This window comes from Mus musculus, chromosome 2, assembly GCF_000001635.26.
Source record: "Mus musculus strain C57BL/6J chromosome 2, GRCm38.p6 C57BL/6J".
In the NCBI taxonomy this organism is placed as follows: Eukaryota; Metazoa; Chordata; class Mammalia; order Rodentia; family Muridae; genus Mus; species Mus musculus.
Genome location: NC_000068.7, coordinates 151,364,450 through 151,390,859, shown reverse-complemented (window position 1 = coordinate 151,390,859; position 26,410 = coordinate 151,364,450). Strand labels below are relative to the sequence as shown.

The window sequence follows — 26,410 nt, the reverse complement described above, 5'->3', positions numbered from 1 at the left end:
CAAACTCCAAAATTCTGCCCAACTCCTCTCCTCCAACCCTGAGGGTCAGAATCATATGTTTTTATCAAAAATGTGCAAAAGTTTAATAATACAGGTTGGCGTAGAGGTTTTGTAATTTCAAATTCTGATTTTATGATGGTGCTCTTTCTGCATTTTGTAAGAATTTTAACTGTAACCATAGTCTGGGTGAGGAGATGGCTTACTAATTTTTCTTCACGGAATACTCCTTGGCCTAGGGTCATTAAGATTTTATAGAGTTCAGTTAAAGCCTCTTCCTTAAAAGGGTTGGATCCAAAGTCCTCACACAGGCCTTTTATGACCCCATTCTTCAGGGTCCTCTAGAACCTACTTACAAAGGGAACCCTGGGTACAATCTGACACCAAGCTCAAAGGAGTCCCTTGGTCATATCAGGAAGTTCAGGCTTTACTTTCTTTCTTGTACAGTGGAACCCTTACCCTGGGCCTCCTTGCTGGAGAATGGGGGTGATCTATCCAATTAAGTCACTTTGTCCTTTGAACCACAGGTAGTAAGGTAGAAGAGATGTCCTACAAGATCCCCCTGTGGACTAAATGAGTTGATCTTTGCACAGGGTATACTGGTACCCTCACACTGGTCTTCCTCCACAGAGGCATGATGACATGAAACACCTTGTGAGGACACCTTGCCCTTTGAATTGTTAGGGCCAGCTTTGGACACATCCATGGATGACGGCTGGAGGAGATTTCCAGTGAAGAATCCTCTGAAGACACTCTGGCACAGCTTTCATGTGAGGCTTGCTGCTCTCTATCTCCCCACAGATGCTGCTCCAGAACTGAGACTTGTGGGAAAGCTGGGGGCAGATTCTACGAATGGGAGTTTTCTCCTTTTTTTCAAGCAGTCAGGGTGGATGACATACTGTACCTCATCCCACTTTTGTTTCCATTCTAAGAATTTTCAGGTTAATTAGGCAAAATGATGGTGGGATAGGATAGCACACTAGATCCCCTTCTTATAGCCTTTTGTTGGTTCCTGTTTGGCCCTGTGTGTTTCGTGGATTGAATCCACTGCCTGGGCTTAGAATTTTTTTGTTTTGTTTTGTTTTGTTTTGTTTTGTTTTGTTTTGTGTTTTGTTTTGTTTTGTTGTTGTTTTAATTGAGTTGTCTTCCTGGGGTGACTATGGTCCCAACATAAAATATGTTGCAGTCACATGGTCAAACCTTTTCTTCTGCATCTGTTTTTTTTTTTTTAATTTTTTATTAGGTATTTTCTTCCAGTGCTATCCCAAAAGTCCCCCATCCCCTCACCCCATCTGTTTTTCATCTCTTGTTGTTTACATTTCATGACACCCACGATGACCAGTATAGTGGGCTCTGGGTGGCTGCTGATCTTCTCTGTAAAGGAACTGGAAGAACCTTCTTCATCATTCTTTAGCCGTTGAAAGCTCACCGACCATGCACTGTTGGACTTTGTCAAGGGTTTACAGTTCACAACTTAGCAATCGTGTCACAAAATTTTGGTGACAGCATGAATATTCCAGAGTGCTTTCCTGAGAAGGTGTTCTGCTTTAGTCCTTCACAGTTATGTCCCTGGTAAAGGAAGCATTCTGTCAACATAAAGTATCCCACAACACCCAAGCCCCAAACGTCAACTGCATGACTATGTCACTCTTTACCTTCCAAGAGTTATGGGCACAGTAAGGAGGGTTCTTACAGAAAGTAGCTAGGTTCTGACCCATGATAATCTTTTCACCCAATCTGAAATAGCTGTTGGATTGTCTTCTAATAAAATATTTGGCGTTTAAATCTCTGTGGGCAATAGGTTTATGGTGATGATACTGGAGGCATATACCATTTGCTTAAGTAGACTATGGGATTCTTCCTCAGGTAGGTAGCCAGATTCCAAAATTATGCCTATCAACTCTTTCACTTTGTGTTCCACATACATATAAATGTTCTTTGTTGATACTATGCAAAAGTTTAATCATAGCAGGGTGGAATAGAGTTTTTATCATTTCAAGTTTTGATTTGATGAGTGAATTTTTTCTCCTTTTTGTTAGAATTTTAACTGCTTCCATAACCTGCATGAAGAAACAGTTATTGAATTTTACTTTCGAGAATGCACCTTCACCAAGGGTCTTTAAGATTTTATAATGTTCAGATAAAGCCTCTTCATCAAAGGTGTTGGACCTTAGGTCCTGACACAGGCCTATCATAACCCCATTCTTCAGGGTCTTCTATACCAACCTTTTAAAGATTGCCCAGGGTAAAGGCTTACACCAATTGTGAAGGTGTCTCTGGGGCATATGTGGGGAAGACAGGCTCCACTCTGTTTCTTGTACAGCAGGACAGTAACCCATGATTTACTTGCTGGAGAAAGATTTCCTCTTAGATTTCCTAAGAGGTCATGTTGTCCTTTGAACCAGAGGTAGTCATGTCAGGAAGCTGTGCTGGAGGATGCCCTGAGGTGAGTTTTGTAGAAGCGATGAGGTGGTGCCTTTACACTGGGCTTCCTGGACAGAGGCAAAGATGAAATAAAACACCTTACTTTTTGAATGGTTATAGCAAATTTGGACACATTCATGGATGACTGACGGGAATAGATTTCTAATGATGAAATCCTCTGAAAGTTTTTTGGCACATCTTTCATCTTATGTGTCACTGCTCTCTGCCTTTCCCCAGATGCTGATCATGAAGAGAACCTTATTGACAAGCTGGGAGTAGATTCTGGGAATGTGAGTTGTCTTGTACAAGCACTTAAGGGAGGGTGTTATACTGTACCACATTCATCTCTTTTTTCTCATTCTAAGGAATTTCATTTTGATTGGTTATATGAAGGTAGGAAGGATAGTACACCAGATCCCCTCCTTATAGCCATTTGTTTTTCTCATTGGTCCTGTGTTTCAAGATTTAAAATGACTGCCTGGGCTCAGGTTTTATTATTGAGTTGTCTTCCCAGGGCTACTGCTGCCTCAGTATCAAATAGGCTGCCATCACATGGTCAAAATTTTCCTCCAGTAAAATTACCTTTGTCTCTCATTGCTTATATCCCATGACACCCATGATGACCATTACAGTGTGGTGTAGGTGGCAGTCTGTATTCTCTTTAAAGGAACTGTGACAAACTTAATGGTCACAATTTAGCCATTCAAGGCTCACAATGTCATTTACTGTTGCCTTTGTCAGGTGTCTATAGTTAACAATCATGTTGCCAAGTTCTGGTGACAGCTTGAATTCTACAATGTACTTTTTGGCAATGACCTCTGCTTCAGTTCTATAAGATTATTTTCTGGAAAGGAAAGCATCCTGTCAACATAAAGTAAAGCGCAACTCCAGCTCTCCTGACAGCAACTGCATGGCCATCATAACCTTTACCTTCAAAGTGTCCTGGGGCATAAAAATGGGAAATCTGTTTGAAAGTTGCTAACTTATGAACCATGATAATTTTTTGCCTAATCTGTGATCACTAAGTTTTATATTTCCTTTGCCTTCCACTATAATATTTCATGGTTTTCTATCCCTGAGGGCAATACACTTCTGCTTACACTACTGGGGGAGACATACCATTTGCTTAAATAGCCTATGGGATTCTTCCTCAGGTAGATAGCCAATCTCGACAATTCTGCCCAACAACTCTCCCCACACCTGTTCCAGAAACGTATAAACAGTTTTTTGTGTGTATATTGTGCAAATGGTTAATACTATGCAGATGTTATAGAGTTTTTATTACTTAAATTCATGATTTAATGAGCATTTCTTGCTTTTGATATAATTTTTAACTGCTACCATAATCTGGGTGTGGAAATGGCTACTCAATTTTACTTCCCTAAATGCTCCTTGGCCGAGGGACTTTAATAATTTGTAATGATCTGATAAAGCCTCTTCATCATAGGGCCTGACGCAGGCCCTTTAACCCCTTTGGAGTCCACTAAAATATTTTTGGGCTTTAAATCCCTGTGGGCATTACGTTTCTGGTGACAATACTGGAGGGCATATGCCATTTTTTAAATAGCCTATGGAATTCTTTCTCCAGTAGATTGCTAAATTCCACAACTCTGCCCAACAACTCCCAACAAATTCTGTGTTCTAGAATAATATAAATGATTTTTCTCAATAATATGCAATAATATTGGGGTGATCTAGAGTATTTACAAGTTCAATTTTTTATTTGATGAGGGTGCTCTCAATTTGGACTTTTTTTTACTGCTACTATAGTCTGCATGAGGACATGGCTTGCACATTTTACTTTCCCCAATGCTCCTTGGCCAAGGGTCATTAATATTTTGTAAAGTTCAGCTAAAGCATCTTTATTGAAGGGGTTGAACCTTACATCCTGACACAGGCCTTTTATAATCCAATACTTCAAGTTCTTCCAGATCCACCTGTTAAAGAGGGCCCTAGGTACACTTTGACACCAACTGCAAAGATGTTATTAGGGTATATGTAGGGAGAATAGGCTTGATTCTTTTTCTTTTACATCTGGACCTTAGCCTGTGCCTCCTTGCGGGAGAGTGTATGTGACATATCTTGTGAACTTAGGTTTTCCTTTGATTTGGCTGAGCTCAGGCACTGGGTACATTGGAGCCCTTACAATGGTCTTCCTTGACAGAGGCATGATGAGATAAAACACCCTGTGAGGACACCTTTTGTTATGCCATCGTAAAGCCATCGTAAAGCCATCTTTGTACACATCCATGTATGACTGGCTGGGGTAGATTTCCAGTGATGGATGCTCTGAAGACACTTTCATAAGAAGTGTCATTGCTCTGAGGAAATCAGCATCCTGGACCTCAAGCTGTACTACAGAGCAATAGTGATAGAAACTATATGGTATTTGTATAGTGATAGGCAGGTAGATCAATGGATTAGAATTAAAGACCCAGAAATGAACCCACACACCTACAGACACTTGATCTTTGAAAAAGGAGCTAAAACCATCCAGTGGAAAAAAGACATCATTTTCAACAAATGGTACTGGCTCAACTGGCAGTTAGCATGCAGAAGAATGCAAATATATTCTTATCTCCTTGTACAAAGCTCAAGTTCAAGTGGATCAAGGACCTCCACTTGAAACCAGATACACTGAATCTAATAGAAAAGAAAGTAGGGAAGAGCCTCAAGCCCATGGGCATAGGGCAATTTTTTTTCTGAACAGAACACCAGCAGCTTATTCTCTAAAATCAAGAACTGACCAATGCGGTCTCATAAAATTACAAAGCTTCTGTAAGGCAAAGGACACTGTCAACAGAACAAAATGAAAGCCATAAACTGAGAAATGATCTTCACCAACTCTACACCTGATAGAGGGCTAATATCCAACATATTCAAAGAACTCAAGAAGTTAGACTCCAAAGAACCAAATAACCCTATTGAAAAATGGGGTACAGAGTTAAACAAAGAATTCTCAACTGAGGAATACTGAATGACTGAGAAGCACCCAAATAAATGTTCAACATCCTTAATCATCAGGGAAATGCAAATCAAAACAACCCTGAAATTCCACCTCACACCAGTCAGAATGGCTAAGATCAAAAACACAGATGACAACAGATGCTGCCGAGGATGTGGAGAAAGAGGAACACTCCTCCATTGCTGGTGGGATTAGAAGCTGGTAAAACAACTCTGGAAATCAGTTTGATGGTCCCTCAGAAAATTGGTCATAGTACTACCTGAGGACCCAGCTATACCACTCCTTGGCATATACCCAGAAGATGCTCCAACATGTAATAAGGACACATGTTCCTCTATGTTCATAGCAGCTTTATTTATAATAGCCAAAAGCTGGAAAGAACACAGATGCCCCTCAACAGAAGAATGGATACAGAAAATGTGGTACATTTACACAATGGAGTACTATTCAGCTATTAAGAACAATGAATTTATGAAATTCTTAGACAATGGATGGATCTGGAGGATATCATCCTGAGTGAGGTAACCCAATCACAAAAGAACACACATGTTATATACTTACTGATAAGTGGATATTAGCCAAGAAACTTAGAATACCCAAGATACAATTTGCAAAACACATGAAACAAGAAGAAGGAAAACCAAAGTGTGGATACTTTGTCCCTCCTTAGAATGGGGAACAAAATACCCATTTAAGGAGTTAGAGACAAAGTTTGGAGCTGAGACAGAAGGAAGAACCATGCAGAGACTGCCCCATCCGGGGATCCATACCATAATAAACCACCAAATGCATACACTATTGCATATTCCAGTAAGATTTTTCTGAAAGGACCCTGATATAGCTATCTCTTGTGAGGTTATGCCAGTGTTTGGCAAATACAGAAGTGGATGCTCACAGTCATCTATTGGATGGAACACAGGGCCCCCAATGAAGGAGCTAGAGAAAGTACCCAAACAGCTAAAGGGGTCTGCAACCCTATAGGAGGAACAACAATATGAACTAACCAGTATCCCCAGAGCTGTGTCTCTAGTTGCATATGTAGCAGAGGATGGCCTAGTCAGCCATCAATGGGAGGAGAGGTCCTTGGTCTTACAAAGATCATATGCCCCAGTACAGGGGAATGCCAGGGTCAGGAAGCAGGAGTGGGTGGGTTGGGGAGCAGGGTGGGGGAGGGTATAGGGGGCTTTGGGGATAGCATTTGAAATGTAAATGAAGAAAATATCTAATAAAAAAAGAAAAAAGAAGTCATCCTATATCCAAAAATAATTGTCTATCACCTTCTGACATTGGAAAAATTAAGAATTTATTTAATTGATACAGTTGTTATCTTTCTTTTTTTTTTTTTTTTTTTTTTTTATTTGAAAAAGAAAAACATTTTTAATGATGCATTAAACAATTTGCTATGAATAAAGACATGTGGCCACCATAGTGGCACTGTCTAAGCTTATAGACTAGTAATATTTATTTTTTTTTCCATTTTTTATTAGGTATTTAGCTCATTTACATTTCCAATGCTATACCAAAAGTCCCCCATACCCACCCACCCCCACTCCCCTACCTGCCCACTCCCCCTTTTTGGCCCTGGCGTTCCCCTGTTCTGGGGCATATAAAGTTTGTGTGTCCAATGGGCCTCTCTTTCCAGTGATGGCCGACTAGGCCATCTTTTGATACATATGCAGCTAGAGTCAAGAGCTCCGGGGTACTGGTTAGTTCATAATGTTGATCCACCTATAGGGTTGCAGATCCCTTTAGCTCCTTGGGTACTTTCTCTAGCTCCTCCATTGGGAGCCCTGTGATCCATCCATTAGCTGACTGTGGGCATCCACTTCTGTGTTTGCTAGGCCCCGGCATAGTCTCACAAGAGACAGCTACATCTGGGTCCTTTCGATAAAATCTTGCTAGTGTATGCAATGGTGTCAGCGTTTGGATGCTGATTATGGGGTGGATCCCTGGATAAGGCAGTCTCTACATGGTCCACCCTTTAATCTCAGCTCCAAACTTTGTCTCTGTAACTCCTTCCAAGGGTGATTTGTTCCCACTTCTAAGGAGGGGCATAGTGTCCACACTTCAGTCTTCATTTTTCTTGAGTTTCATGTCTTTAGGAAATTGTAACTTATATCTTGGGTATCCTAGGTTTTGGGCTAATATCCACTTATCAGTGAGTACATATTGTGTGAGTTCCTTTGTGAATGTGTTACCTCACTCAGGATGATGCCCTCCAGGTCCATCCATTTGGCTAGGAATTTCATAAATTCATTCTTTTTAATAGCTGAGTAGTACTCCATTGAGTTGTTATCTTTCTATGATTGTGATAACTTGGTCTACCCTCATCACAGAGTTAGGCAATGGCTGATGAGACTCACAGCAGCATCTTTTAATTTACATATATTACCTCCAGACAGTACACAAGAGGTTATCTCTAGAGAACACCATAAAGAAATCTACTTGGTTACAATTATGGCTATTAGGGTATGGGGGTTTGTCTTCTGAGTCTCATGGCTTGTACTCTCATCATCAGATTCCTTTGTGGAATTCTATAGACAGCCAAAGGTGGTGTTACCATAAATGTCAGAGGTGCAACTTTTTCAAATGCATGTGAGTAAAAATACCCATGGAGGACAGAGGTGAAATACATGGAGCTGAAATTAGAGCTGCTGTGAGTCACACTGTGTGTGGGGAGTTAAACTTATAAGTAAAGGCCAGGAAATCAAGGTGGGGTGGGGAGTTCCATTAGAGGGATTGGAACTACAGGAGATATTCAGAGGTGGGAGATTTACTCTGGACAAACTCCAAGGAAGATTGGCACACAAAATCAAGGAGAGGTAATTTGCCTCTTGGCAGACATAGTATAGTTTAAGTGAGTTAAATATGTTACAAGGTAGTCAGAAAACAAGCCTAAGTTGTGGCCTGGGCCTTTTACATTAATAATAAGCCTCCAAGTAATTATTCAGGAACTGGTGTGTAGGTGGGAAAGCTCATGGTTTTGTGTACTTTTAAGACTTTTGTCCCCTTACCTCAACAAATCACTAGCATCCATGCTCAGGGGGTTGGTGGCAATGTAGCTACTGTCTTAGAGAAAAATCCAACCCTGTCTTCCTTCCTAAGTGGAGTCCTTCAAAGTTGGACTACATGCTGACAGCAGAAGACAGTGTCCTGAGGCTGGGCAAGGGTGCTAGAAAAGGGTGTGTGAATGGAGCAATGGATTACTCTGGAAGAATCAGCCTGAAGGCCTGTGCCAGCACAGTGCCAGCACAGACCAGCATGGGTCCTGTAGATTTCTCCTAACAGGGCCCTTCCTTTTGTGTTTTTCCAGTGCTCTTTCGGGCACTGTTGTCCCTGGAGGATGATATCAGAGAGTGGAGAGCAATGTGCTGAAGATACAGACCAGAGCAGAAGAGCACAGAGCCAGGTAGGAATTCCAGGTGACTTTGCCATTGGGAGGCTCTGTTTAAATCACAGGTTGAAAGTAGAGGAAAAGTTGCTGATGCTTTATTCTGCCCCTAGAATATAAAAATTCACTAAATGCGCACTGGAGGTCGGCAACTCTCCTTTGGGTCCGGGATGACCCCGGTGCACTGGAACAGTAAATTCCTCTTGCTTTTTGCATTGATCAGGCTCCACGTGGTTCACTCAGGGGTCCCTGGTAAGCTAAGGCTCCCCGGAGTCTTACAGCAGGAGCTGAACAAAGGTGAGACCCTTTGTCTAGATGAGGCGTGAATGCTCAAGTGTGCACACTGCTGACTGACACAGGAGGCTCGCTCAGATCCCAGGAAGCATGGTGGTTTCAGTAGAGTGGCAGAGCTGTGACTCCACTGGGATAGCTAGAGAAAGTTGCAAGAATAATGAAGGACAATAGAAGGCATGCTTGCAAAAGAATTTGGTAGAAAAATTATTTTTAGTCTGTGGCCATTAGAATGTAGATGTCAAAAGAGTTCTGCCCATGCCTTGTGTGTCGATGTCTATGGGTAGAGGTGGCTTTCTTTCTTCACCAGCTGTCAGTCATTGAGAGTCCACAGGTCTTAACCACCTCAGGACGCACCAGAGGAACCCACCTATCCCAACTCCCCTTGGGATTTTTTTTAACCTCTTTTGTCTATGTATAATTTGCTGTCTCAGAAGCTCAGGGTGCTTTCCCGCTGTCTTGTTATTTTTAGACAAATTTATGTTCTTGGTTGCAATGTTAAATAAGAGCAAATTCTAACCTCCCCTTCAGGTTACTCCCTGAAGCTCTCATATGTATGTGCTGTGTATCCATTAATGAACTAGTTAAGAAAAAAAGTAGTTAAAAGAGAGAGAGAGAGAGAGAGAGAGAGAGAGAGAGAGAGAGAGAGAGAGAGAGAGAGAGAGGGAGGGAGGGAGGGAGGGAGGGAGGGAGGGAGGGAGGGAGGGAGGAAGGAAGGAAGGAAGGAAGGAAGGAAAAGAAGGAAGGAAGAGAGGAGGGAGAGTAGAGGAAAAATATTTTTTCCTTGAGGACTGAATGCAAATTCTGGCAAGGAGTTCTGCCTATGTTCATTCTGCCCATGCCATGTTGGGATACCCATGCTGGGCACCAGTCCCAGAATAGCCATGGCCCAGTGTATTCCTCTTCACAGGAGTCAGAAGCCCCTGAATCAAAGAACCATGGAGTGCTGGTGATTACCAAGGAAACTGAGAAGAAACAGCAGACTTTAGAGAACCTTCATGCACTGTGAGAATGTCAATTCAGCTGGCTGGCTTCAGGTTTACCTGTCAGCCGAGCAGCCAGTGGTCCTGAAGGCAGAGCAAGGAACCCAGAGGACCTGGGTTTGATCAAGTTAGAGGTAGCAATAAAACTGATAAGCCATGAGTGTTCATTGGAGTCCATAAGCGAATACAAAGTGCTCTGCTGCAGGTCTCCAAAGCATCATTATTACTGCAGTCACACTGAAAGAGATCCTGAAGCCCTCACAAATCTTCCACCTCTAGTCTCTGAATGTGCATTTGCCCTTAAACTTTAGTCATTTGATGGGTATCCTTTACATCTGGTTGGACACACAACATACACACACACACACACACACACACACTCACTCACAAACTCACACACACAGGGAGAGAGAGAGAGAGAGAGAGAGAGAGAGAGAGAGAGAGAGAGAGAGAGAGAGAGAAAACAGGGTCCTAACATGTCTCATCAGTTTTTTTTCCTTTCAAATATAGAGTTCCTTGTTTCATGGATCCTTTTGTGATTTTCCATTATTAAATTTATTTATTCATTTTTCTCTCATGCATTAAATGCTGAGTACAGTCTCTCCTCTCTCCATTCCTCCATGTTCCCCTCCCCACCTCTTGTCTCTATCATATTCACTCCTCCTCCTCCATAGCCCTTGATATAAAAGAGCTGGCCTCTCAAGGATCCAGTGAACATGGCCTAACAAGTTACAAGAAAACTATGCACAAACCCTCGTATCACAGCTGGACAAGGCAAACCAGGAGGAGGCATCCAAGCGCATCCAAGAGGGTCAGAGATGCCCACACTGCCACAGTGGTCTATTCTGTGAGAACACTAAGCTACACAACCATAAAATACATGCAGAGTATCTTACTCAGACCCAGATAGTGAGTCCACTTGAGTTCAGTCCATTGGCTCTGTAGGCCTTCTTTCTGGTAAAATTTATTTACTGTTCTGTATGCTGCTTGCATCTCTATAGGCATCTCCTTCTTTAGAGTGGAAAATTATCTTCTCTAATTTTGTTGAAAATATTTTCTAGGCCTTTGAACTAGGGTTCTTTTCCTTTTCTTGCTATTATTCATAGGTTTGTTCTTTTCATGGTATCCCAATTTCCTGTTGTTTTGTATCAGGGATATTTGGAATTCAACATTTTTGATGGATATATTTCATTGTAAGTTCAGTCCTGTGATTCTCTTTTCCATCTCTTGCATTTTATAGGTGATGCCTGCATCTGCAGTTCCTGTTTTCTTACCTAGATATTCCATTTCCAGAATTTCTCCATTTTGTGTCTTCCTAAGATCAATGTCTTCAAATGCTTATAAGTACTAATGTTTTAAAGAGGACACCAGGTGTTTTTCCTACATGATTTATGGTCATATGAGGTCCTTTCAGTGGGGTGATGAAGTTCCATGTTCCAGTGCAGGTAGAGGTGGCAGGGAATGGTACCACTCTTGCCTTTCTGAATTCTAAGATTCATAGGGTCTGAGTTCACTCAACCTTAGGACTTCTTTCCTCTGTTGGCAAGCTCCTTTTCCCCCAGAGTGATGGTGGTGTGTGTGTGTGTGTGTGTGTGTGTGTGTGTGTGTGTGTTTGTGGTCTTTACTGTCATAGAACTTGTTCTATTGACCAGCTGGCCTCCAATTCACATTGATCTGCCTGTCTCTGCCTTTCCAATGCTGAAATCAGAGGCACGCACCACCAGTGCTTGGCTAAAGATTACTTTTCAACAGGTGGCAGGACCAAGTGAAAATCCACACCCACACAATAAACTTGGATCCAGGATGGACAGCAGATATAAAAGTGAACTCAAATGAATCTTAGTTCTAAAAGTAAGATCTAAAATTATAAAGTCTCTAGATAAAGATTTCTTAGGATAGCTGATAAAGGAACAGTGTAAAGTAATAAAGAAGTAATAATAAAAAACGCAAGAACTTCATTCTTTTTTGTATGTAATAATGTTACTTTTATTTACAAAGTTTGTGAAGCAAGGGCTATAATTTTCTCTTACACTGTTTGCAGCTAGATAGGCCAAAAGGAATGCTTCTTGTCTAAGTTGGTTTCTCAGGAGGCTTCACACATGTGCTCAATGGTCATCCAATCAGAGAAAATCATGTTCTTCCTCTTTCTGAGCTTGACCTTCAATTCAGAATTAAACTCACTACATCTCTTCACATCTTCCTTTCCACTAGGGCACAGTACATCAATCTTCAGGGCATTAAATTTGTTTCCAAAATTATTGAACAAGTCAGCCTTGACCACAGTGGCTGTAGTAAACGTAGTCCTTCACTAGAGGTTTCTTAGACATAGAACCAATCTGTAGAGGACTGACTCTTTCAGAACTTCAGGGCGTTTGCCATGGTCTTGGTTTCCATATGATCGTCCCACAAGCTTCCCCATGAATGGCTTTTGGAACAAATTTAAGCCCACCTGTAGGCAGCCGGGCGTCTAAAAGATGGCACAGGCCTCCGGTACACAGTCTCCATAAACAATGCCACTGCGCAGGCGCTAGCCCTACTCTGGCTCCAACCCCTCCGGAGTGGGTGCATACAAATTAAAGTGCCGGCAGACTGACCAATCCCAGGAGGACACATAGCTCTTCCCAGTGCTGGGGTGTATATAAGCAGTCCTCCCTGGGTTTCCCAGGTTCTCTAGCATCGAGGCATTCCAGGAATAAAGCTGTTGAGAAGAATCCGACCGTGTTGCATTTTTCCTTACTGGACGAGGTGGGTGCAACAAATTGGTGGCCAGCCCGGGGACCCAAGGATCTCCTGAATTCAGAACTCTTCAGCTGAGGAACGGCGGTACCAGCGGTCTCCCAAACTGATCCCTGGTTAAAAGGAGGGATATGTTTTTCTCGCCTGTAGACCCAGTGTGGGTAGCTCTTAGTGTTTCTGTTTCGTTTTTTGTAATTTCTGACCTCTGCTTTTGTATGATAGAAGCAGTTAAGGCAGGTCAGAAAATTTTCAGGGAACAAGAAAGTATGTCAGAGGAAGATAGGAAACACATAAGCAAAAGAAAGAAAAGGGGCGAAAAAGAGAGAGAAAAGGAAAAGGGAGAAAATGCAAATTCAAAAGGAAAAGGAAATAGCAAGAAAGAAAAAGGAAAAGAAAAGGGAGGAAAAATAAAAGTAATTAGTGATAAAGAAAAGGAAATAGTGAAGATATATCCCTCTCTAAAGGATTTAAATTTATCAAGCTCCCCTTCCAGTGACTCGGAACTTAGTAAAGATGAGGAAGCTGACCTAGAAGAAGAGGCAGCTCAATATGAGAGGGATAGGTTCTGATCTGGATTGGCCATATAGAGCCAACCCAATGAAAAAGGGAGTATTGGTCAACAAAAGGCCAAAAAGAAAAAGAAAAGAAAAGAAAAGAAAAGAAAAGAAAAGAAAGAAAAGAAAAATTAGAAAAGAAATGATTGTTTGTAGCACCTGACAAAGTTCAGATGGGAAATTTAGGAGAGTTCCTGGGTGCTCGAATGACTCCACATTTTATTACACCTCAAAAGATAGAATTACGTAAAGATCATTTAAAAACATTAAATGATTTCCAGAAATTGCTAGGTGATATAAATTGGATTCGTCCATATATGAGGCTATGAAATTTTTAATTAATCCCTCTTTTTGATATATTGAAGGGCGATCCACAGCTTTTGTCACCTCGTGCTCTCACCCTTGAGGCCCGAGTAGCATTAGAAAAGGTAGAAAGGTGTTTAGAAAAGGCCAAGCTGTATAGATGGAAAGAAGGAGAGGACATCCTCCTTTGTGTTTTGAAGACTTTCTGTCAACCAACAGGAGTGTTGTGGCAGTCAGGTCCTCTATTGTGGATTTATCCTCATGTATCTCCCAATAAAACCCTTGAATATTATCCCATTGCTGTAGCTCAATTAGCGATTTTGGACATTAAATCATGTATTCAACATTTTGGAGCACCCCCTCAGAAAATCATTACACCTTATAATGCTAATCAAATACAGATCCTAAGTTCTTTGATAGATGATTGGGCCCTATTGCGCTGTAGTTTTGATGGGGAATTAGATAATCATTATCCCAAAGATCCTTTGCTACAATTTTTTAGTGAACATCCAGTGATTTTCCCCAAAGTCACAGCTCCTAAACCCATATCGGGTGCATTGGATATTTATACAGATGATTCTAAAACAGGTGTTGGTGTCTATGTAGTTAATTCTCAAAAACCTGTTCTTTTTCAATACAATCCTGGCACCCCACAACTTACTGAATATAAAATTGTGTTCGAAGTATTCAAAGCTTTTAAGGAATTTTTAATCTAGTCTCTGATTTGGCTTATGTAGTAAATGCAGTGCGTGCATTAGAAATTGCAGCACCCATTAGACCTACCAGCCCTGTGTGCACCATCTTATTAGAGTTACAAAAACTGATTTGGAAAAGAACACATAAATTCTTTATTCAACATATTCGAGCTCACTCTACCTTGACAGGCCCTATGGCTGAAAGAAATGCCTTAGTGGACGCTGGCATTGCATGGAATTTATTTTTCACGCCACCCCACTGGAGCTTGCAAAAGATTTTCATCAATTGTATCATGTTCCTGCTGCCACAATTCAGAAGAAATTTGATATCTCTCGAGCCTCAGCACGAGATGTGGTGTTACAGTGCCCATAGTGTGTACAGTTTCACCACCCTCCTCATGTTGGTATTAACCCTCGCGGATTGATCCCTTTAAAACTGTGGCAAATGGATGTTACTCATGTCTCAGCATTTGGAAGATTAAAATATGTTCATGTTTCAATTGACACCTGTTCAGGTGTCATTTTTGCCTCCCCTATGTCCAGTGAGAAATCCCACAACGCGGTTGGTCATTGCCTAGAAGCCTGGGCAGCTTGGGGAAGGCCAGATAGTTTAAAAACTGATAATGGCCCTGCATATACATCAAAATCATTCCAAACCTTTTGCAAAATAATGCAGTTTAGTCACTCTACTGGCCTTCCCTACAATCCACAGGGCCAAGGCATTGTGGAAAGAGCACATAGAACCTTAAAAATAACTCTTACAAAAACAAAAGGGGGGAATCGCTGATGGCCGGCCACCAAAAGAACAATTATCTTTAGCCCTCTTTACTTTAAAATTTTTAATTCTGGACGAACATGGTCGTTAGGCTGCAGATAGGCATGCCATGACCTCGCCTATCCTTAAACAGGATGTCAAATGGAAAGATGTCCTAACTGGAAAACGGTATGGACCAGATCCCGTTATTTCGAGATCCAGGGGAGATGTTTGTGTTTTTCCACGAGGTCAAGAACACCCGATTTGGGCACCAGAGAAGCTGACACGAAAATTGATCCCCCCGACAGAGATATAGATTGTAATAGTTCTGGAAGGACATGTTTTTTAGCAGAATGTTGGCAGGGTATACTGCTGTGGTTGTGAAACTTCCCACCTTTGTGCCTATAGTAGATTTTGAAATGTTTGCCACCTATGCCCATTAGGTGCCCCTTGTATAAAGTTGTACAAGCTAATTTCTCTCAGTCTCTTGAACAGATTCGCCTCTTTTTTGGGGGGGTGGGTGCAGCGAACTTTATTGATGGTATTCAAGAGAGTAGGGAGGGCTCCCTAGGCCCCTCCTGTTATTATGGGGGTCTGGGATGGAAATTGTGAGGGAGATGCTCAGTGTTGGGGGCCGAATTGGGATAGGGACTCCTCAGCAACCGAGGGACTCTCTCTTGCTCTCAGTGTCCTTGCTGGGGTGGGTGGTCCAGGGTTTCTTACTCCTTGGAGGCCATGTAGGCCATGAAGTCCACCACCCTGTTGCTGTAGCCATATTCATTGTCATACCAGGAAATGAGCTTGACAAAATTGTCATTGAGAGCAATGCCAGCCCCAGCATCAAAGATGGAAGAGTGGGAGTTGCTGTTGAAGTCACAGGAGACAACCTGGTCCTCAGTGTAGCCCAAGATGCCCTTCAGTGGGCCCTCAGATGCCTGCTTAACCACCTTCTTGATGTCGTCATACTTGGCAGGTTTCTCCAGGCAGCACGTCAGATCCACGACAGACACATTGGGGGTAGGAACACGGAAGGCCATGCCAGTGAGCTTCCCGTTCAGCTCTGGGATGACCTTGCCCACAACCTTGGCAGCACCAGTGGATGCAGGGATGATGTTCTGGGCAGTCCCACGACCCTCTCGCCACAGCTTTCCAGGGGGGTCATCCACAGTCTTCTGGGTGGCAGTGATGGCAAGGACCGTGGTCATGAGCCCTTCCACAATGCAAGGACCGTGGTCATGAGCCCTTCCACAATGCCAAAGTTGTCATGGATGACCTTGGCCAGGGGGGCTAAGCAGTTGGTGGTGCAGGATGCATTGCTGACAATCTTGAGTGAGTTGTCGTATTTCTCGTGGTTCACACCCATCACAAACATGGGGGCATCGGCAGAAGGGGCAGAGATGATGACCCTTTTGGCTCTACCCTTCAAGTGGGCCCCAGCCTTCTCCATGGTGGTGAAGACACCAGTAGACTCCACTACATACTCAACACTGGCATCACCCCATTTGATGTTGGTGGGGTCTCGCTCCTGGAAGATGGTGATGGGCTTCCCGTTGATGACAAGCTTCCCATTCTCGGCCTTGACTGTACCGTTGAATTTGCCATGGGTGGAGTCATACTGGAACATGTAGACCATGTAGTTGAGGTCAATGAAGGGGTCGTTGATGGCAACAATCTCCACTTTGCCATGTGGAGAGCAGATGGCAGCCCTGGTGACCAGGCGCCCAATTCGGCCAAATCCGTTCACACCGACCTTCACCATTTTGTCAATGGGACGAGGCTGGCACTGCACAAGAAGATGTGGCTGTCTCTGGAACAGGAAGGAGCAGAGAGCAGATTCGCCTCTTATCTGAGTAGGAAATTGGTCAGCTAAAGCAGAGCAGTTGTCCAGAAAGCTGCTCCTCCAGATTGCCAAACTCAACAGCACTCGACTGGACCCCATTATCTTGGGGGACTTCACCTCCTGGATCACCAATGCCTTCTCATTTTTTAAGGAATGGGTGGGAATGTTGACTGGGGGCCAGTGGTCCTCCTCGGTTGTGTCTTTTGTATCTGACTGTTGTGTCGATTCAAATGAGAGCACACTCAATATAAGGCAGTGGTGTACCAAGCATTGATGGTGATTAAAGATGGCGCATCTCCCAATGTTTGGCTGGCCTCTTTAAAAAATTAAGAGTTCGCCCTAGGTCATCTGGCAGTTGTAGTCACACAGATCCATGGTATTCAGTGACAGGCAACTTTCCTTATGCACAGACCAACCTAAGACATGGGGCCTGGAGGCGTTAGGGTAACCCTAGGACGGGTAAGGCTGTGACATGAAAAGATCGACCTAAGACAGGAGCTGTGGCCGATGGACAGACTTGCCCAGACCTAGTCCAGCATCATATTATTAAACAAAACAGGGGGAGATGTAGGCAGCCGGGCGCCTAAAAGATGGCGCTGGCCTCCGGTACACAGTCTCCGTAAACAACGCCACTGTGCAGGCACTAGCCCGAATCTGGCGCCAACCCCTCCCGATTGGGTGCATACAAATTAAAGTGCCGGCAGACTGACCAATCCCAGGAGGACACATAGCTCTCCCCAATGATGGTGTGTATATAAGCAGTCCTTCCTGGGTTTCCCGGGTTCCCGTAGCATCGAGGCATTCCAGGAATAAAGCTGTTGAGAAGAATCCGACCGTGTTGCATTTTTCCTTGCTGGATGAGGTGGGCACAACACCCACCCATCTTGGGATTCTTCACCCACCTTGGCACCATGCAGTAACTTTATTCCTTTTTCTAATAGGTATTTAGTTGACAAGTTCATTTATGAGTACTGTATTTATAACCTGTATTTCTTTTTCTCATCCTTCCAACTCCTCATGTGTTATCCCCAGCCCATTTACTTTCAAATTCATAGTTCCAAGGATGGAGAAATGGCTCAGTGGTTAAGAGCATCTTTTTGTTCATACAGACAATGCAGTTTTAGTTCCCACGACCCACAGGGTGGCTCATAATCATCTGTAACTCTAGTTCCAGGGAATCTGACATCCTCTTTTGATCTTCTTGGGCACCAGGCATTCACATAGTACACAGGCAGACATGCAAGAAAAACACTATACACATAAAATAAAATAAAACAAATCTAATTTAAAAGTTAAAACAAGCAAAGATATACTACAACCTCTTAAAACACATCAGACAACTAACAATCTAACTTAATTGGAAAAGCAGTTGAACAGTTCACTGAAGAACACAAATCAAAAATAAGTACAGGGAAAGATATTCAGCACCCTACCCCTAGAGGCATTGTAGCTTTGGCTCTGTGTTCCATGTGTATCAGTAGAAGGCAGAGAAGAGAGAGGCTAGTCTGTATTCAGCACTCTGACCTGTAAACATTCTGTATCTAATTCTTGGTAGCCTGACACTCCTTGAAAAGGAAATGTCCTTCTGTCCCAGACTGGCTTCCAGGGTGGGGAGTGAGCCCAAGACAGACAATCCCCACGTTGGCCCACTTTGATGGCCTGGATCAGGAGTGAGTACAAGATGATTATCGGTATAGCCCCACGGATCCCAGACAGGGAGCTGACCTGGGATGACCACCTGGGGGAGCAGACTATGCCAGAGGTGAAGTCAGAGGAGTAGATCTGGTCCTGCAGATCTAAGCTACAGGGTCTCCATGGCACAAGGTAACAGAATTATGTGGGGAAGGATATCAGGAGGTCCCAGTGAGAATAAAGTTAATTTTGTGGTAGAAGACAGAAGCTTGAGGGGACACATGGTATTTAGAAAGTGTATAAATATAACCAACAGACAGTGGATGACCCTCTAGCATTGGTTCACATTGCCACTCTCTTTGCTGGTCTCTGTTGAGTTTTGCTGACCCTGGTCTTCACTGGCAATGCTCTGGCACTGGTTTGCTTTGCCTTCTTTACCGATCATTACTTGTCATGACTTAGTAGAGAGAAATGCACCAAAGAACTTATTGTGATATTTCGGTGGCTTCTTGCCACTTCCTTGGACTTGGGCAGATTTGCAGAGCCTCAAGGTTTCTTCTGAATCAAACTGCCATTGCTGATTCATGAATGGCAGTGCATCCAGCTGCCACTATGATTTGTGTAAACTGAACTGCTGCTATCCTGACGACAACAACTGGAATCCCATCAAAGAACTGTTTCTAATCAATCACACTTGTAAAGTAAATGGCTTACAGGACAAATAATTTTCTATTTTCATTCTACTTATTAAAAAGTATTTTCAATTTATATTTTTATCAGTGAATATTTCATTACACAAAGTAAAGGAATTCCCTTTGATATTTCCATGTGTGAATGTTGACTGTGACCATATTCATTCCCTCCACTTCTTTCTTATTTTTCTTTTCCACGCCCTAGAAGATTCCTTTCCTCTTAAAAGCATCACTTAGAACTTTATAATGTATTTTTGAAACTTAAAAAATTTATTCATTTGAGTGCTCTGTCTGCATGTATACCTGCTGCCAGAAGAGGGCATCAGATCCCTCTTATTGATGGTGATGAACCGCCATGTGTTTGCTGAGAATTGAACTCAGGACCTCTGCCAGAACAGCCAGCGCCATCTCACCAGCCAAAACCAGATTTTTAATTAAGTAGTATTTTTAAAAATTACTACATATTTCTTTGTGGGTCCACACAGTCATATAATCCTTTCAGGCAAGCATTAAGGGTAGGGGTATGCTAGGGCACTGAGGCAGGAGTGGGTGGATGGGTGGGGGAGCACTCTCATAGAGGCAGGGGGAGGAGGGAGAGAATAGGGGATTTGTGCAAGGGAAACTGGAAAGTGGTATAATATTTGAAATGTAAATAAATAAAATAACCAATAAAAAATGAAAAATAAAAATAAATTAGAAAAAAGGCACTACCCCTGACACTATTAATAGTATTCTGGAATATTTGTATATAGGAGCCTAGCATAACTATCGTGTGAGAGACTTCACCCAGCAGTTTATGGAAATTTATGCAATGACTCACAGGCTAAATTAGACAGAGCTTGGAAATCTTGTGGAAGAGAATAAGAATTTGAAGGAACCGGAGAGATCAAGGATATCTCAAGAAAACCTACAGAATCAACTAACTTGGACCTGTAGGGGCTCACAGGGACTGAACTGCTAACCACAGATGACGTATAGGACAGACCTAGGCCCCTATACATATGTAATAGGCATGTGAGTTCTCTAACATCAGGAGCAGGGACTGTCTCTGACTTTGCTCTCTGCCTTTGTATACCTTTCCCCTGACGGGCTGCCTATCTAGCCTCTATAGGAGAAGGTTTACCTAGTCCTAGTGCAACTTAATATACCAAGGGTGGTTGATATCCTTAGGAGGCCTCCCTTCTCTAAAGAGAGAGGGAGGTATGGGGGGAGAGAAAATGAGGTGAGATTGGGAGGAGAGGAGGGAGGGGAGGCTGTGATCTAGTAAATAATTAATGAAAAAAGAATATTTAAGGTATTGCCTTTTTATATTAAACCTCTCATTGTCATTATTTCTACCACACATAAAGATTATAGCTTATTTAAAAACAGTGTTTTTGTACAAGGACATTCATCTCTGAAAAGAGTATTACGAAGGGAGAGATACTGGCACAACTAATAATATCATAACAAATACATTTAGGTCAAACTTTCAGACAGGCAGAACTAAAGAGAAATATAACATTATATGCATTATTTGATAAAATGGAAAATTGTGAGTATTTTTATTGCCATTTCCCTAAAATATTTTTATTGAAAATCCTAAAATCAATTTGGAAAATATTACATTAAATTCTCCTTATATTAGGAAAACTTTCACTTGTACTAATTTCTGAAAAAGCTTCATGTGTTTTATATTCATGTAATTCCCTTTTCTGTGTCTCCCAACTCAAACCCATGACCTCTTTTTAATTATTTTTGCTACATGTTGCAAGAATGTATCTTCTAGGGAGCTTAACCATAACTCTTAACAACATGGTTTTCTAGACAAGATCTGATTGATGACAACCCAAGTTGCTGTGCCAGCATGGTCAGGGGAACTCTCACAAGTCCACAACATGAAATGTTAGAGGCAATGAATGACAACCAAGAGAGGGAAAATCAGTGTTCTCTAGGAATGAGCCCTCTGATGGGTTATCCAATACCAGGTGGTCAGTCAGCCCTAAAAACATTTACATATGAGAAACACTAAACAGACTCAGCCGTTTGTATGTATATATTTATTTGTTTATATATAAAAATATCAACTAGAGAGGGAAACTCTTCAGAACGGAGTGAGCTTTCCCAGCGCCTACCATGCAGGTGTGAGGCCTTACTCTAAGCCCTGTGCATGTTGTAGCCTCATTGGAGGTGGGTTTCATTTAGGTGTTATAAAGAAGTACAAAGCAGGACAAGCCAGGTCCCTTGTTAAGGCCCATATAATGCTCTCTGGACAGGCCTGAATGTCAGTCAAGGATTCTGGCTCCACAGCTGTTGGAGACATGCTGTGTCAGCAGTCTTTATCCACGTGCTCGTATGCCAACAATAGCAGATGATTCCAAATCAATCTATTTATGGTTATTATCGGTAAAAAATCGTGTCTGGATGTTCCAACTCTTTCTGGGAATAAAGACAATACCTGGACAATTTTGGAATTCTGCTTTCCATGAACTAGGTACCCTTCGTCCCCTGAAAAAGGGCTGACTGGGCATAATTCATATTTTAGGTATTTATCTGCACTTCAGTACTTACTTAGCTATACTGTACTACATTGCCAATAGTTCATTTTCTGTCACATATAAAACATTTCCTCTTTCCTAGAAACTAAACAGCTGTGCAACTGACACATCAGGAATTCTGAAGGACCTTGGGATACACAGCTCTTCTTAATGGGGGCATGAACTTCATTACAAGTCACCAAGGTTCTTCAGGAAGCCAACATGACAAACTTACCTTCTCCACAGGGAAAGCTGAGATTCACTGTGTGCTCATTGCCACCTCCAGCCTTTCTGTCTGAAGGGATGACAGTTTTTCCTGCAATTGGGTCTAGGACAAATGGGCCTTGCAGGCTTTCATTCCCTTTTGCTGCCTGGGGCCCAAAGGCCTCTGGGTCAAGCAGCTGGCGTGCATTAAGTTTGAGTGCAAAGGCTTCTGGGTGAAGCAGTTGCCAAGCTTTGCTACTGCTCTTGCACAAAGGTTTCTGGGTGAAGCAGTTCTTGGGTGGTGCTGCTGCTTGGTTAGGGAGGACTCCGGTTGATCCCGAGGGTGTGAGCTCTGAGACGCTGTTATTTCAGTAGAAAAAGGCGTTAAATGAAGTAAATGTCTAAAATCTTTAACTATCTAAAATGTAGATACTTGACTAGAATGTCTAAAATCTACCCAATACTGCAGGAGACTGTTACTGTATGTTTTTTGCTTTCATGAACTTCCTGTGTGCACATCTTGTTTTTTTTTTTAAAGTATTTGACAGTGCCACACAGTCTCATTTACTTACTTGCTTTGTAAAGTAGCTAACAGCTTTGCCTGCCTGTTATATTTTTGTATGTCTGGGCTCTTTGTGTTCACACTCGCTCCTTCTACTGCATTTCAGATAATTTTCTTTGGGATTTAAATCAAGTAGGCATTCATGTCTACTGATAATTTTGTTGAAGTTGCTGTCCTTTAGGCCACAGATGGTCCACTTACCCTCTATTAAATCCACTCACCAGTTCCTAGCCCTCACCTTGTATGCGAAGGATCGTGCCTGCTTTGTGACACTCCCTTCAGCTTCCGCAGTGTGTCTACCCTCAGCTTTAGCTTATGGCTTTGGCTTTCTGTGTGTCCTGCCAGTGTTTCCTGTCTGATCTGATGCTTTGGTTGGAAGTTTTTTGATAATATCATTTCTTCAACATTGTCTCGGTGATTTTTCAGTCTTGTAAAGTTTAGTTTCTGCATCATTTTTTCTTATACTACTTAATTTTACTCAAAGCATTAAGTCACAAGTATGAGAAATATGTAATGGTGGCACTGAACTTAATTTTTTTTCAGTGTATAAAGTTAGGACTAAAACTTGCTGTGGAGTTTCAGAATAGTCTTGAACTCAGGAACTTCCTGAGTTTTTGGTGCTAGGATTAGAAGGGTGAACCATCATATCTGACATTGTTATTATTATTATTATTATTATTATTATTATTATTATTATTTAGGGTTTTTTCCAAGCCATGGTCTTACTATGTAGCTCTGCCTGGACTGGAACTCACTACACAGACCAGGCTGGCCTAGAACCCCCAGAGGTCTGTCTCCATTTGCCACCCAGGTACTGGGATTAAAGGTGTGCACCATTATGTCAGGCTCACATCTCACTTTAAATATTATGATGTATTTACTTTTAAAAAAAACTCATTTTATTTTGTCTTTATGTACATATGTGCATCACATGTGTGCCTGGTGCCCATGAAGGTCAGATCCCCTGGAACTGCAGATACAAATGTCATGAACCTCTGTGTGGTTGCTAAGAATTGAATGTGTGTATATATGTCCTATAGTCCTCTGCAAGAGCAGCAAGTGCTCATAACTGCTGCTGAGTCATCTCTCCAGCATCTAGTATTACTTTTAAATATATATTCACTGAGTGTAATTAGTGCTGCCCATAGACAGTGGGCATGAGTGTGGGGCTAACCCCTGGAGCACTCTCAGTCTACCATGAACCATACTCCTAAAGAAAACTCACTGTCCCTCTAGTAGCAGCTATGAACTGTAAATTGTTCTTCAGGATGGAGGTTCATGTGTCCATCCTGGGCCATGCATGTTTGCTTTGTGCATGTGTGTGTATCACGTTTGGCACCTTAACCAGTGGCTACACCACTGAAGAAAATGTGCTTCCCTCTCTCAGAATCATTAACTACATTTAGGTGCTCAAATGTCGTGTGGTGGTGACCTGAGCCCTTCTCCTTGGCAAATATTACTTGCCTATGAATCTTCAGGAAGGACTTGGGAACTGTCTCTCCATGACAGGACGTTGCTGTGCTCCACCTAGTGCATGCCATTACAGTTGCTATGAGTGTAACAGTGCCACAACCATGTTATGCCTGGAAGCCACTGTTGTACAGCACCTAACCCTTCCTCTGCTCTATTTCTTAAAAGTGCATTTGGAGCATAGATGTTAAGAATAGAGAGTTCATCTTGGTAGATTTTTCCTTTGATGAGTACGAAGTGTCTTTCCTTATCATTTTTGATAACTTTAGGTTGAAAATTGATTTTATTCAATATTAGAATGGCTACTCCAGCTTGTTTCTTGGGACCATTTGCTTGAAGGATTGTTTTCTAGACTTTTACTCTGAGGTAGTGTGTGTCTTTGTCCCTGAGGTGGGTTTCCTGTATGCAGCAAAATGTTGAGTCCTGTTTACATATCCAGTATGTTAGTCTATGTCTTTTTATTGGGGAATGAGTCCATTGATATTAAGAGATATTAAGGGAAAAAGATTGTTGCTTCTTGTTGTTAAAGGTGGAATTATGCTTTTTGTGGCTATCTTATTTTTGGTTTGTTAAAAGAAGTTTACTTTCTTGCATTTTCTTGGGTGTAGTTTCCCTCCTGTGTTGGAGCTTTCCATATATTATCCTTTGAAGGGTTGGATTTATAGAGAGATATCTGTGTAAACTTGTTTTTGTCATGGAATATCTTGGTTTCTCCATCTATGCCAACTGAGGGTTTTGCTGGGTATAGTAGCCTGGGCTAGCATTTGTGTTCTCTTGGGGTCTGTATGAAGTCTGCCTAGGATGTTCTGGCTTTCATAGACTCTGATGAGAAGTGTGGTGTAATTATTATTTTATTTTATTTTTATTAGGTATTTTCCTCTTTTACATTTTCAATGCTATCCCAAAAGTCCCCCATACCCACCCGCCCCAATCCCCTACCCACCCACTCCCCCTTTTTGGCCCTGGCGTTCCCCTGTACTGGGGCATATAAAGTTTGCAAGTACAATGGGCCTCTCTTTGCAGTGATGGCCGACTAGGCCATCTTTTGATACATATGCAGCTAGAGACAAGAGCTCCGGGGTACTGGTTAGTTCATATTGTTGTTCCACCTAAAGGGTTGCAGTTCCCTTTAACTCCTTGGGTAATTTCTCTAGCTCCTCCATTGGGGGCCGTGTGATCCATCCAATAGCTGACTGTGAGCATCCATTTCTGTGTTTGCTAGGCCCCGGCATAGTCTCACAAGAGACAGCTATATCTGGGTCCTTTCAGCAAATTCTTGCTAGTGTATGCAATGGTGTCAGCATTTGGAAGCTGATTATGGGATGGATCCCTGCATATGACAATCACTAGATGGTCCATCCTTTCGTCACAGGTCCAAATTTTGTCTCTGTAACTCATTCCATGGGTGTTTTGTTCCCATTTCTAAGAAGGGGCAAAGTGTCCACACTTTGGTCTTCGTTCTTCTTGAATTTCATGTGCTTAGCAAATTGTATCTTATATCTTGGGTATCCTAAGTTTTGGGCTAATATCCACGTATCAGTGAGTACATATTGTGCGAGTTCCTTTGTGATTGGGTTACCTCACTCAGGAGGATGCCCTTCAGGTCCATCCATTTGGCTAGGAATTTCATAAATTCATTCTTTTTAATAGCTGAGTAGTACTCCATTGTGTAAATGTACCACATTTTCTGTATCCATTCCTCTGTTGAGGGGCATCTGGGTTCTTTCCAGCTTCTGGCTATTATAAATAAGGCTGCTATGAACATAGTGGAGCATGTGTCTTTCTTACCTGTTGGGACATCTTCTGGATATATGAGGAGAGGTATTGCTGGATCCTCTGGTAGTACTATGTCCAATTTTCTGAGGAACCACCAGACTGATTTCCAGAGTGGTTGTACAAGCTTGCAGTCCCACCAACAATGGAGGAGTGTTCCTCTTTCTTGACATCCTTGCCAGCATCTGCTGTCACCTGAATTTTTGATCTTAGCCATTCTGACTGGAGTGAAGTGGAATCTCAGGGTTGTTTTGATTTGCATTTCCCTGACGATTAAGTATGTTGAACATCAGCTCTGAGCCCCATTTTTTAATGCGGTTATTTGATTTTCTGGAGTCCACCTTCTTGAGTTCTTCATATATATTGGATATTAGTCCCCTATCTGATTTGGGATAGGTAAAGATCCTTTCCCAATCTGTTGGTGGCTTTTTTGTCTTATTGACGGTGTCTTTTGCTTTGCAGAAGCTTTGCAATTTTATGAGGTCCCATTTATCGATTCTCGATCTTACAGCACAAGCCATTGCTGTTCTATTCAGGAATTTTTCCCCTGTACCCAAATCTTCGAGGCTTTTCCCTACTTTCTCCTCTATAAGTTTCAGTGTCTCTGGTTTTATGTGGAGTTCCTTAA

The 26,410-nt window shown here is 42.2% G+C and overlaps 1 long non-coding RNA gene, 1 other non-coding gene and 1 pseudogene across 2 annotated transcripts in view; 2 read left to right on the top strand and 1 right to left on the bottom strand.

Moving 5' to 3' along the window:
- Positions 1-10,210, top strand: part of LOC100125594 (uncharacterized) — a 51,800-nt gene extending 41,590 nt beyond the window's left edge. Inside the window, exons 6-7 of the long non-coding RNA NR_131976.1 lie at positions 8,700-8,795; positions 9,979-10,210. This is a non-coding gene — a long non-coding RNA (uncharacterized LOC100125594). The remainder of the gene's footprint in view (positions 1-8,699; positions 8,796-9,978) is intronic.
- On the bottom strand, positions 15,610-16,870 carry Gm14148 (predicted gene 14148; annotated as a pseudogene).
- Positions 18,362-18,497, top strand: Gm23261. Its single transcript, XR_003954231.1, has one exon. It is a non-coding gene; the product is annotated as a small nucleolar RNA SNORA17 (small nucleolar RNA).
- Positions 18,498-26,410: the final 7,913 nt, after the last annotated feature.